This window comes from Pelophylax lessonae (genome assembly GCF_965119305.1).
Source record: "Pelophylax lessonae genome assembly, chromosome: 2".
NCBI lineage: Eukaryota > Metazoa > Chordata > Amphibia > Anura > Ranidae > Pelophylax > Pelophylax lessonae.
Window position 1 is genome coordinate 76,673,066 of NC_138769.1, and position 14,406 is coordinate 76,687,471.

General features: G+C 43.7%; 2 long non-coding RNA genes across 2 annotated transcripts in view; one reads left to right on the top strand and one right to left on the bottom strand.

Annotated features, from left to right (window-relative positions):
* The window catches only part of LOC309545471, a 960,129-nt gene extending 953,071 nt beyond the window's left edge, over positions 1-7,058 (top strand). The window contains exon 2 of the long non-coding RNA XR_014224895.1: positions 6,956-7,058. This is a non-coding gene — a long non-coding RNA (uncharacterized lncRNA). The remainder of the gene's footprint in view (positions 1-6,955) is intronic.
* LOC309545470 overlaps positions 1-14,406 on the bottom strand; it is a 1,154,934-nt gene that overhangs the window by 225,757 nt on the left and 914,771 nt on the right. The window lies entirely within an intron of this gene.

Below are 14,406 nucleotides of genomic sequence, written 5' to 3' on the forward strand. Positions count from 1 at the left end.
CTTCATTTTATTCTCTAGGGTCTCTGCTAAAAAAAATATATATATAATGTTTGGTGGTTCTAAGTAATTTTCTAGCAAAAAATACATGTCCTTAAGTGGTTAAAGAGGATCTTCAGTCATTTTAAAAAATTACAGTCCCCAGTGCTGCCATGTTAACTGTGGGAAACTGGCTGTGAAACCTTGCGGCTTCACAGCTTGCTCCCCATGTGCGAGCTGCACTGCCCCCTGTGAATGATCCAGCAGCCTCCTGGGACCTGTGTTGTGTCCCAGGAGGTTGCGGGTAGGGGGGTTGAAGAACTTCCTGTGGGATCACCTAGGCAATTCCAGCGGAAGTGGAAGTAGATACCTGCTAGAAGCTGCTACTCGCTCCTGCCCCCCCCCCCCAAAAAAAGGAAAAAGGTCCCTAAAATGTTAGAAAAAGGGGTTGAAGTTCTGCTTTAACTAGTCCTAGATTTCCAGCTGTTGTTGAGCATTCTCTCTTCTACCCTGTAATCCCTGCTGACTGGCACAGGCGATCATGTGACTGGACCAGAGTGTAGGTTGTTGCTGTCTATATTCTCCACTGCAGGTAGCGCTCAACCGAAATGGGAGAGGAAGTTAGGAGAAGCTGTGCTTCTCTATGGTTTCTTCAGTCACCCGAGCAGTGATTGGGTTGAGTGTACATGCCCCCATGTGAGTAGACAGGGTAGGGACAAGTTCCCCTGTCAGACAGGGACAATGCCAACCATAGGGAAAGGTTCAGTTGGAGTGGAGAGAGAGCAGGTACTGCACCTACCTTCTCTGGAAGCTTCCCTTTTGGGTCAGACCGAACAGGCTGCACTTCACACTCGTGACAGATGCTTTCAGCATCCCTGAGTCTTCTTACTGCTGTCAAGCTGCTGCACAAGAGTAAGTGGCATCAGAAGGGCGATCCTCCCCGCCAGGCCTGTTTGTGGGGTTAATCCGCTATTTTAATACATTGTTCTTTGCAAATTGGCATTCTGTGTGTTTACTGCCCACCACACCACGTTGCACCTATCCATCAAGAGTTGGCTGAAGACAGATAAGTATATACATTTTTTTACACAGGTTAGTCAGCATAGGTGTTGGGTGGGACATTTTTAAGACTAGTTAGGTTTAGGCTGGAATTCTACTTTAACAATATCAGTCCACCTGCTTTCTTACAATTGGATTTTCTGTTCAGACTGATCAGAATACTTTGATCTATGTACTTAGAATTCATTTAGATCAGATTAAATCAAAATTAGTCAATGAGCTAATGTGGAAAATTATTGATAATTTTGCATCAATCAGCAGCACTAAGATGCTATGATGTAAATCTCAAAATGACGCGTGATACCTATAGAGAGATCTCTGCGCTTCAGGAGGTATCAGCTACAAACGCTGAATAGAATAAAATAAATGCGGCTACTTGAAAAATAGATACAATAAAATGATATTTAATCAGGAAAAATACAAATATTAGTAGCGCTACTAATATTTGTATTTTTCCTGATCAAATATCATTTTATTATACTAAGATGCTATGGTTGTGAAGTTGATTATATTTTGTTTGCCCCAATTATGAGATTGCATGGTGAAAACAAGGATGTAGATGATAATTTAAGATTATATCTTCTAACTATGAATTGAAATCCACTTTTCGTATGTGGCATATCGATTGATTGGGTTGTTGACCATAGATCCATTATTCCTATTGGGAGAGATCAACCTGAAAAAGAAACATTTTATACTATGGGCAATTATAGATAGAAGCCAATAAACCTACCAGCATGTCATTGGAGTGTGAGAGGAAACCAGAACACCCGGGGAAACCCTCACAAGTACAGGCACAATATGCCAACTCCATGCAGTTAGTGTCCGGACTGGGACTCAAGCCAAGGACCCCAGAGTAGCAAGGACAATTTTTTGCCCTGCGAAATGGGGATCAGTTATTGCGAGTCTCCGAGTCGGGAATGTGCAGGATGAAGTTTTCATCAAAGAGTCTGTAGGTTCACAACAACCTTGGGTGTCCTAAGCAGCACCCATCTGCTAGGATTGTCTCTATTAAACATGTTTTCTTTTTTTCTTTTCCTCGGTGGTCTTAAACAATGTTAGAAATTAATATTGTGATAATGTGCAAGAAATCTATATGAGGTGACTAATTCTACTGATGATGAAAAACAAATGTGCGGCCAATAATTATGTAGGGAAAAGCCACATTTCGATTCTGTTTTAATGCACCACAGCTTATTCAGACCTTTTTGTCACTAGACAGAAAAGAGACAAACCATCTTAGGGGGGTCACTGAATGCCCAATATATATATATATATATATATATATATATAAAAAACTGAATCAAAAAGTGGAATCAACAAGTGAATTAAAAAAAACAAATTTGCAAAAAAGTAGCAAAAATATAAATTTTGTATAATGTTTTAGTGTAGTAATAATTCCCCTGCGCAGCATGCTGTTCTACATTAAGTCCACTGCAAATGTTTTATTCAATACCTTTTTGTTAAAAAGAAATCAGATATAAAGGTATTTCAAACATCTGGGATACATAGTACACTCAAAACAATTGCTCTGACATTTTATATGTAGTATAAATGGACAACCGACGATAAGCCTTTTTTTTTTTTTTTTTTTGCAAAATCCAACTTATGAGCAGGTAATAACTTATCTTTTCATGACTTCTTTTTTTCCTCTTTACTGCTACTCTTTTCCGGCATGAGATTCGCAAGTTGAAGTACCAAGTAAAGGAATCTAAAAGCAGGGGTTGAGGCTGAGGCTACTAAGCCTAGGTTCACACTAAATGCGGCATTAAAATTGTGCGACTTCACTTGAAAGCTCACGATTTCAAAGCCACATGTCAGTGCCACTTTAGGTGCGACTTGGTTGACATCTGTGTGACTTCATGCACAGACGTCTATGCAACTCGCACATAAAATCGCCAAAAGTAGTGCAAGAACTACTTTTTCAAATCAGCGTGGCACCGCAAAGTGGGTGTCGCACCGATTTGAACAGTTCTTATAGGGTGTGACTTGTCATGTGATTTGACCTGTCGCACCAGTGTGAACAGGGGCTTAAAGGTGAAATAGTAAAAGGAGAAAAGAAAGAGGGGAAAGGGGTGGGAATTTAAGTTATTAGGCAAAAGTGTATAAGGAAGAGGGAGAAGGAACGAGTTAAGTGAAGGGGAAAATGAGAAGAGAAACGAATAAAGAGGTACCACACATGTCGTAATGTTACAACCACTTCAAAGGTCCAGATAAGCGCCTCCCTATACAAAAGTAAAAAGCTATCTCAGTCAATGAATGTTATATTTGTAGCACCCTCCTAGTTCAGAATAGGCTGCTTGTAGGCAAGTGGCCCTTGGCCAGGTGGGGGAGGAAGTTGAGAGGAATTTGGGGCCGCTATGATTTTCCTAAGGAAGGCAGCTATCCAATTGGATACTGGTGCCGCATGAGACTCTGGTGGCCTGGGTCAGGCAGAGTCTATTTAAGACTCTGGCTCCTGGGCTTGGCGTGCTTTTTGAGAGCAGCTAGTGTAGGGAAAGAAACCCAGAGACAATACTAGAAACGGGGACAGGTTCCAGAGGAGAAGGGACAGTGCAGGCACTATGCCTACTTTCCAGGAAGCCTTCCCTTTTGGGTGTGGCAGACTGTCTGCATCTTACATTCTGCATCTTGGTGGGCCACTGCTGTCTGAGTTGTAAGTGGCTCTGGTTGGGTGTACTCCCCACTGGGCCTGTTGTTTTGCTGAACTGTTCTACTGCACACTGTTACTGTCGAAATCTGACTCTGCAAACAGTGGAGCAGGGATTGATTGTTTAGGGCTGTTCAGTGTTTCACAGGCTGCTGTGCTGCTACTTCCCCCTGTCTTTTAGAGACTTCTAGAAGTATAGCGGGAGGGAGAGAAGAACAGGCAGCCTAAATGTTTATGAGACTCCAGCCCAGAAGTTGGAGGGAGAGCCCATAAGTATTCTGAGACCTGGCAGCAGAGAGCAGAGTTCCTTGGTCCCTTCCTGCAGGAGGGAATCCCTTTGCAGGGGGCTCTGCTTCTGGGGCAGAGAAAGTTAGAGGTGCCAGGGTAAAGACATTGAGTTCCCAGCTAGGCTTAGCTGGAGGGTCTACTGAAGAACCTTGTCAAAGACTGAGCTGGAGGGAGGAAGTCCAACTATCTTGGGGCTACGTGAGTAATTGACCCCCCCTTTTAGAGGAGTTGTACCAAGTACAGTCAGGGTTTGTGCAAGACAACCAAAAGTTGTACAATACAGTCAAGAAAGTGCAGTGCAACCAGAGTCTGAATTTTGTACAGAGTATCCAGAAGCCGAGCAGTCCTCAAGGTGTACAGTTCTACAGTTCCAGGGTATCCCATGCTCCCTATTCCTATCCAAGTTCCTGTTCCAATAAAAACTCTAAAAAGAAACCCTTATACTTATCTTTTGGACCAGAGGAAGAGTGATAAAAATGTTGTGTGTCTGTCTGGATGTGTGTGTCCTGGGAGGAAGGTGGGTGGGGGGGGGTGAATAGGACGGAACTACCAAACTACCAGCGGCTCCTGCCGGGGTAGCGCTACATATTGTTAGAAGGGTCTCTGTGGAAGATAGGAGAATGATAGAACTCGATACACAGCTCCTACGATTTTCTACAATTTTCCATGGTTTTAGTTTGCATTGCTGTGAGTTTTTCAAAGAACATAACTTGAGAAACTTGGTGCTTAACTTCTGTAAAGGGAATTGTGGAGTTCTTCTAAGCTCTAGCTATCACTCTCTTGGCCTCCGCAAAGATATGGGTGACCTATTTAAACTGGCATATTTCAGGTTTTTTTTTTATTTAACAAGACTTGATATGGGTTTTTGCAGAGAGCAGTTCATCATAAATTTTGATGACTACTGAGGCACTGATCTCTTTTCTAAAAAGCAACAGGCCGTAAAGTAGAATAACTGCTGAAATGCCATAGCCTTCAGCCTATAGACCATAGTGCAGATTAAAATAGAAAGATTATTTTTAAAGACATTACAGTGTGTCTAAAGACAAAAGGTAATGGTTAAGACTTCAATGAGGTTTTTATTGCTGTTTTTGTCTTTAATGGTAAAATTCACCCTATTTGTCCTATTGACCATTGTTGCTGGGAATGAAAGTAAAGAAAATCCTATGTTTTGAGATGGCACCAGAACAGATCCCCAACAGAGGGTCTTCCAGTGGTGACACCTGTTCTGATGACAGCCGCCTAAAAATCCATATCCACCACTTTGAAGAGATTTCTTCTTACTTCCACCTGTGTATAGGGGGCTGAAAAATAAAGAGCAATCTCTCCACTGGCACAGGCCAATAAATGGCACGTTTTAAACTTTCCCTACTATATTCAAAACTACAAAAAGTTTTGGCTTTAGATATACATTTAGTTATAAAACGACTTGTGTAGCAATTTTAAATGTTATAGCCACTTTAGTAAACTGGAGTTCCCCTTAAAAAAAGTGCCAGTGCAGTGGACACATTTATTCACCTTGATTTTGTGCTTTCAATAACACATTTTTTTCTTTTATAAAGTGGATGTAAATCTTGAGCTGATTTGTCCTTCATCTTTTCTCTTTTAGAAGATTTCACTTCCAAGTCTACTTGGACATTGGCAATAAAAAATCAATGTAAGACTCTTCGTAAAAGACATTTGCTCCCTACGTGTGGGGCATACACTCGACCTTGTGCTGAACTTGTCAACAGACAATTTCACATCATTAGAGTTGGATGTTTGTAATGCTTTCTATTTAAGACATTCCCTGGAGTGTGTGCAGGGCTGTAGAGATGCTGCAGTCTTGGAATGCTTCTCCCTGTCAATCTTCTGCACGCTATATAAAGGCATTGGGTTTGAGGGAATGTGTGGTATTAATCATATAAAATGTAAGGATGTCATGGATGCATGCAATTGTGGCTATCTATGCTTACTATGGTTGTTTAGTGGTCATCAATGAAGGCATGAATTCCTGAATGCTACCTGTATGGAGCTTGTATATTCTCATTATTCTTATATCCCAAAGGTTTTTGGTAAATAACTGGCCTCTGACTAAAATTTTCAGGTGTGACTGATGTACATAGTCCTCTATAAATAAATTAATTAAAAATGGGAGCTGATGTGCCTCTTAGTGCTGGATCACACTACCGCGGCACGACTTCGGGGGCGACCTGTGAAGTCGCGTGCACTGCGACTTCGGCGCGACTTGCACGGACTTCATATAATGAATGTCAATGCAAGTCGCTCCGATGTCGCCCGAAGTAGTACAGGAACTATTTTCTAAGTCGGAGCGACTTGAGTCGCTCCTATTAGAATGGTTCCCGTAGCACTGCATGGACCGCAACTTGTCAGGCTGACCAGTCGCCTGACAAGTCGCGGTAGTGTGAATGGGCACTAACTATTCCAATATTTACATATTTTTAACCACTTCCCGACCACCCGCCACCTTTTTACTGTGGCAGGGTGGCTCTCCTGCCCAAACTGACGTAGACCTACGTCGGTCGCACGCAGGAAGCTAGGGGGCGAGCGTGCACCACCCCCACTCGGCAGCGGGGAAGCCGATGCACGGGTCAGGTGGCTCCGATTGCGATCTCTCCCCGCTGAGAAAGAAGAACGGTCAACTGTTGTACACACAGCTGACCGCTCTTCTCCCTGAAATGATCATAGAGCCCGTGTGATCCTTTTATATAGGATCACATGTCTCTATGGTTATTTCAGAAGCCACGCCGCCCCCACCAGTTAGAATCACTCCCCTAGGCTCACATTTAACCCCTTGATCACCCACAGGGCTAACCCCTTCCCTGTCAATGGCATTATTACAGTAACAGTGCATATTTTTAGCACTGATTACTGTAGTAATGTCACTGGTACCCCCAAAAGTGTCAAAAATGTCAGTTAGGGGTCCGATCTGTCAGCCGCAATGTCGCAGTCCCGCAAAAAATCGCAGATCGTCGCCATTACTAGTAAAAAAATAAAAAAATGACATAAATCTTTCCCGCAGTTAGTAGACGCAATAACTTTTGCGCAAACCAATCAAAATACGCTTTTTGCGATTTTGTTTACCAAACATATGTAGCAGAAAACACATTTTTTTTTTTGAGAATGTCATATAGCAGAATGTGAAAAATATTGTTTTTTTTTTTTAAATTGTTGCTCTTTTTTTGTTTATAATAAAAAAAATAAAAATCGCACAGGTGATCAAATACCACCAAAAGAAAGCTCTATTTGTGGGAAAAAAAGGACATCAATTTTATTTGGGTACAGCGTCGCACGACTGCGCAATTGTCTGTTAACCACTTAAGCCCCGGAGGATTTGGCTGCTAAACGACCAGAGGGTATTTTGCGATTCGGCACTGCGTGATTTTAACGGACAATTGCGCGGTCGTGCGACGCTGTACCTAAACGAATTTGGCGTCCTTTTTTTCCCACAGAGCTTTCTTTTGGTGGTATTTGATCACCTGTGCGATTTTTTGATCATGCGCTATAAACAAAAAAAGAGCGTCAATTTTGCAAAAATAGCAATATTTTTCACATTTTTTTATATGAAATTCCCCCCCAAAAAAATGTAAAAATCAAAATTTTTTGCCATTTTCGGCCAATTTGTTTTATGCTACCTATGTTTGGTAAAAAAAATCGCAAAAAGCGTATTTTGATTGGTTTGCGCCAAAGTTATCGCGTTTACTAACAAAGGGAAAGATTTTTGTCATTTTTGTTGGTTTTTTTTTAACGCGTAATGGCGTCGATCTGCGATTTTTTTTGCGGTATTGCGACATTGGGGCGGACAGATCGGACCCTTGACTGACATTTTTGACACTTTTGGGGTTACCAGTGACATTTCTACAGTAATCAGTGCTATACATATGCACTGTTACTGTAAAAATACACTGGTAGTGAAGGGGTTAACTTTATTTGGGAGGGAGGGGCTGTGTGTGTCCCTAGGGGTGTGCTTTCTACTGTGATTGGCTGTGGCTTGAGCTGTAAGGACACTGATCAACGGATCTACATAGTAGATCCGTGTGATCAGTGTCTTTACACCGAGGAGAATGACAGGCAGCTTGTTTACACAAGCTGCCTGACTTTCTCCCTCTCCCCCGCCGATCGCAGAGTGGCCGGCGGACATCGGGTCCGCCGGTCACACGCGCGGGGGGGTCCGTGACCGCGCGGGAGCAGGAACGCGCCGGCGGCGGCGCGCGCTCGCTCCCCAGACCCTCCCAGGCTAGTGACGTACCGATACGTCACTCTGCCTGTGAGGGGCTGACCGCCGCAGTACATAGTCGTGCGGTGGTCGGCAAGCGGTTAAAGTAACGCAGTTACTTTAGAAAAAAGTGTGTATGTTTTATACACGTTTTATACATACAGGTGTGTGCCTGGAGATGGGCTCTAGCAAGCAGTAAATGTTTTTTTAAAGTCCTCACTGACCTCTCTAGCTGCAGCATTGTGCAGTAATTCAACCATGCCTGCCACCTTTCAAACTGGGACCTGTGTCTTGTAAACATGTTTATATTTGAGCACTTAGTAAAAGAGCTAGAGGTTTTTATTGCTGTGTCCCACTTGAAAGACTCACTGTCACTTTTTGTCATGGTGATCATTGTCACTGTGATTGAAAGACAGGGAAAATCCTAACTTTTTAGTTATCAGCAGAGAAAGAAGAGGGCAACTCGTCTAATGAGGATATTTGTTCCAGTGACATCTGAATATCAGGGGATTTCAATCACTTGCAAGAGATTTCATCCTACTTTCTGTTGTGCCAATGGAATAGGGATGACAAAAAAGCCGGACAAAGGCATTATCCATTACCTTCTCCACCCAAACTGACTAGAAAAATGATTGGCTTGAGATGTGCTTTAAGACCTTAGTGCTGGTTATTCTGGAGCTCCTAATAAAAAATGCATGTAAACTAACATCAAACAACTTTAATAGATTTATTATTATTTGTCCTGGTTAAAGTTTTCAAAAAGGCAATCTGACCTCAAGAGAAGAGGGCTTGGAGAAGTTCTCTAGTTACAAAAAAAGCAGCATAATCCTATCAAAGCTGTCAGAGTCCTCATTATTGTTGCAGTGCAAAAAATTGCAAAAGCTTCAAAGTGCTTTAATTTTGAATAATTAGCTGCAGTGTCCAGGCACAGAGCAGCACTGAGATCTCCTGGCTTAATTTGGCTTTTCTAGTGCAAAACTGAAGAATCAAACAATACAGTAAGTCCCATTCAAGTCCCCGGTTCAATTCTGTTATCCTTTAAATGCCCCCCCCCCCCCCCCACCAGCAACACTTCCAAGTATTAAGCTATGTACTGTTTTGTTTTTTTTGTTTTTTTACAGTGGGTTGAACAAAAAAAAAAAAAAAAAACCGACAGAGCACTGCATTTAAACAAGCGATGCAGATGCAGGGTTCTCCTCCACTGCACTATTGTATTCTGACAACGGGGCTCATCATCACCCCCCATCAAAATTCACAGATCAATGCCATACCCCGCTGTTACAACAAATACTACCCTACTGTGTTACACGCTACCTCAGCGGATTCTAAGACTAAGGGGGTTTCGATTTTGATTGCCAAATCTGTTCCTTTGACCATCTCGGCCTCCCTGGCGGACCCCCAGGGCCGATACCTCTTCTTGACTGGCTCTCTTCATAACTAGCTTCTCACTTTAGTTAACGTCTACAGCCCTAATTCCTCGCAAGTACCCTTTTTCTGAGCTGTGGTTGCTGAACTCATTCCCTTTAAAAAGGGCTTTTGATAATGCTCTGATTGGCGGAGCGAAACGCGTCAAGCCGTCCGAATACATACTACGCAACGTCCGGCTACATCCAACTTCCGGCTTCCGGTTATACAGGTGAAGCGCACGGCCATAGTTTGGCGGCACGTAGGATTGTGAAAGGTGTGTTTTTTACTACAACACTGTAAGTGTATTTCTACTATGCGTAACTAATAAAGTCTTGATATACTGCACGATGATAGCTATCTCTCTTTTGTAACCCATGAGCATTTCCTGGAAGTTGTGAGCTGCAGTGTGCTTTAAAAGTTTTGTTTGCTGGCTGTCGTCCCTCGAGGTTATCACCTTCAAGGATTACTCTTAAGGCACATATTTATTTGGCTTCTGGTGAGTAGGGGACCGAGAGGGGAGCACCTTATCACGATAAATGAGCACCGGCACTTTGATTTGCACAAAGACTGTCACTATACCACAATACAATCGATTGAAGATTATATGAACTTTTCTACATGAATTTATTGAGAAGATATTTATTTATTTATTTATACAGATATTTATTGAGCACCACCACTTTAATATTTAATAATTAATATTTTATTTTTTTTTGCATATAATTGCATTTATATTTATACTGATGATTGGAATATTTTTTTGTATATGATACAGTTTGGCACTAGCACTTTGGCACAAAATTGTTTAATAGGAATAATGATGAAAATTTTTTTGGGTATGTGAATACACCAGGCACATATTTGTTAGATAAGCAGTGCTGGTACTTCACTATTTTACCCTTTAAAAAAGGCACTCTAATTTTTGGGGGTGACTTCAACGTCCCCTTGGACCCCCTGCTGGATACTTCCTCGGGCTCATCTTGCCTTCTTTACAAGGCGCTAAAACAAATTAAGTTGAGCCTCCAGGAAGTGTTCCTGCATGATTCTTGGCGCACCATACACGCGCGGGATAATGACTTCACCTTCTTCTCCCCGCTCCACCGTAAATATTCCAGGATAAATTATCTCTTCCTATCCCAAACAGACCTGATATACCTTTCTGAAGCCACGATTGAACCTTCCATTCTCTCTGACCATAACCGGATCACGATGACTTTATCCTTGCTGCTCTCTGCCCCCCGGGACAGGGTTTGGAGATTGGATGCCTCCCTGACGGACCCTGTTCGAATCTCTGAAATTCATTCCGCCCTCGTAGACTACTTTCGCTGTAACTCCGGACACGTCTTTGGTGACCCAATGGGCTTCACATAAGTGTGTTATCAGGGGAAAGCTCCTGGCGCTTTCCTCTGCTCTGAGGAAGCAGAGGGAAGCGACCATCTCTGAGTATTTGTCTCAAATCTCTACCCTGGAAAGGGCTCATAAGAAAACGCTGGCTCAAGCCATGCTCACCACTCTCATGGAAACTTGAGAGAAACTCCAGCTGGAGTTGGATAGAAGGATGCGCAGAAGCTTCTTACTATCCCAGAAGCTCTTTTAGGAGCACGGCAACAAAAGTTGCCGTCTTCTAGCGAGGGCCTTACATGCCCGGAAAGTCAAAACTGTCGTCCATCACCTCCTCTCTGCTTCGGGATCGCAGGTGACGAGCAACAGAGATATTGCCAGCGCGTTTGAGCGATATTATCACCAGCTTTATGACTTACTGCAAAGGGGCTCTTTCTTCTCTGCCCCCGAGTCGAAGGCCCGTGCTATTGACGACCTCCTTACAAAAAATCTGACTCAGGCTGTCTCACAGGATTATAAAACCACCCTTGATGCTCCCATTACCAACCTTGAGTGGACAGCGGCGCTCAAACAACTCAAACCGAACAAGAGTCCTGGTCCTGACGGCCTATCCGCTGCCTACTATAAGTCCTTTGCTGATATTCTCTCTACCTCGTTTTTAGCGGCGTTTAATTCTCTCTCTTCAGAAAATACCCTATCCCCATGCATGCTTGAGGCACATATAGTTGTCATACCGAAAGAGGGGAAAGACTCGTCCTCCCCATCCAACTATAGACCAATCTCTTTATTAAATGTGGACGTGAAGCTCTTTGCAAAAATTATGGCGAATAGGCTGCTTCCGCTTCTCTCTAAAGGGATTCATCCCGACCAAGTAGGCTTTATCCTTGGACGTGAGGCCAGGGATAACACCATCAAAGCCATAAACCTCCATCATGTTCTTTCAGTGACCAAGCAGAGGGGGTTCCTTCTTTCCCTGGATGCTGAGAAGGCATTTGATAGGGTCTCGTGGGATTACATGGAAGCTGCTCTACATGCTTGGGGCTTGGGCCCGCGCATATGTGCTTCCTCATGTCTCTATATGCAAACCCGAGTGCCCGTGTCAGGGTTAACGACACCCTATCGAATGCCTTCCCCATCCATAACGGTACTAGGCAGGGTTGTCCCCTGTCCCCTCTGCTCTTTGTACTCACTTTGGAACCCTTCCTGAATAGCATCAGGGATAATACGTCCGTCGATGGTGTTAAGTTCACCGGCAAGGAATATAAGGTGGCCGCCTATACGGACGACCTCCTGCTATTTCTGATGGACCCCATCACCACCCTTCCCTCGGTTCTGCAGGAGTTTTCCCAATTCGCCTCCTTGTCCAATATGAAGATCAACTTCTCCAAATCCTTTGCCCTCAACGTTTCCCTGTCTCCTCACGAAGTGCGACACTGCATGGCTAACTTTCGCTTTGCTTGGAAGCAGGACTCCCTGACATATTTAGGCATACAGATTCCGGCCAATCTTCAACACTTATTCCTCCGCAACTTTCCTCCAATTCTTTCCAAAATTAAAAATGATCTCCTTGCATGGACACGCCTGCCCCTGTCCTGGTTCGGTAGGGATGCAGTCTTAAAGATGAATGTTCTGCCAAGGCTGCTATATGTTCTCCAAACGATTCCTACTACAATCCCGCGGTCCTTCTTCCATGGTTATAAACATCTGGTATCCGCATTCCTGTGGAATGATAAACAATCCCGCATTCATTATGACCTTCTTTCCTTGCCCAAACACAAGGGGGTATAGGTCTGCTGGACATTTGGAATTATCATATAGCGTGTCACCTTACGAGGATTGTCGACTGGCATGTCCACAAGCCTTAGGATTGGGTATCCCTTGAGGGTGGCTTCACTACGCTTGACTTACATACGACGCTGTGGCTCCAGACTACTCATACCCCACATATTCTCCGATTACACCCGCTGATTGGCCCAACTCTCTGTACTTTTCAAACGACATGCAAAAAAACGAGCATTCTCGAAGCTCCAGGGTTCGATGACCCCGCTTAAACTTAACCCTGACTTTCCCCCCGGTATGCACCGTCGATACCTACTCAACCATTGGCCCCACGATCAATTGCATATCCATCATGTCAGTGATGGGGCCAAGATCTTTTCTGCCTCCTCTATTGCAAAGAAGACGAAGACACCGCCCATACCGCCCTGGTCCTTTCTTCTTCTCAGTCAATACGTTAAAGCTTTTCTCCGTAGGTTTCCCTGCAAGGATGCCCCCAACGTTTGACGGGCTTTGTCAGCAGGAGGGCCCCCTTCATAAGCTCATCCCAATCACACATTCTCTTCTGTTTGAACATTTGGGTCAGCTCACACGCAATCGTTGCGAAGCATGGGAAAAGAAACTATCTTGCTCTTTTTTCGAGGACGAATGGAAGCAAATTTTTATCAAAAACCACAAATGTTCACGGAACATGATGACCCAAGAAAATGGGTACAAAATTGTCTCCAGGTGGTACCGCACTCCGACGCTCCTACATAAATTTGCACCCTTAATACCCTCCACCTGTTGGCCGATGTCTTTCGGATACTGGGTCCCTTCTACATGTCCTGTGGTCTTGTCCACTTTTGACCACATTTTGGAAGGAGGTTCATAGGATTACCGCGCAAGTGACTACGTACGACCCGGATTTCTCACCTGCTCAGTTTCTCCTGCACCATTCCCCCACTTCGCACGCTTCCTATACGAAATCGCTCACGGTCCACATGATCAACGCTGCTCGACAATGCATCCCTGTGTTATGGAATTCCACACAAGCACCCACGATCAAATATTGGTTGCGCCGGGTGGCTGCAATTGCGTACATGGAAGAGCTTATCCATGTTGCCAATGACACCCCCTCTAAATATCATAAGAAATGGGCGTGCTGGACTCACTTCACGACCACGGCGGAATTCTCTAGTCTCAACTCTTAGAGAGGCTGGGATATACCGGTACTCCTTCGCTCTGAATTTCTTGAGGGAGTCTGTCTTGTTTTGGCCTTCAGAATCATAACCTCTGTGTTCGCCTTCGCCAGCTGACGTTGACTTAAGTTTTTCTTTTGTGTGTCTACCCTTTTTTTTTCTCTCTCCTCCTCCCCTTCATGTCTTCCCCCTCTGCTCCCGCTTCCCCCCTGTTACCCTCCCCCACCTCCCCTCCCCTAATACTTTACTGTTCATGCCTGTATATTTGCATGTGGTTACTTTTTCTTGTACTGCTCCTTTTTATGCTCAATAAAATGTTTTGAAAAAAAAAAATAATTCACAGATCAGTTTATTGAATGCTGGATTTTCAGCATGATCATTCCACAGAAGCCAGTCGTTAGAAACAATCAAAACAAAACAGGGGTACATACAGACCAAAATGTAGCTACTTCTTGCTGAACTGACCAATTTTTGGTATGTATGTACCTGACTTTGTACTTACCTGTCCTCACTTT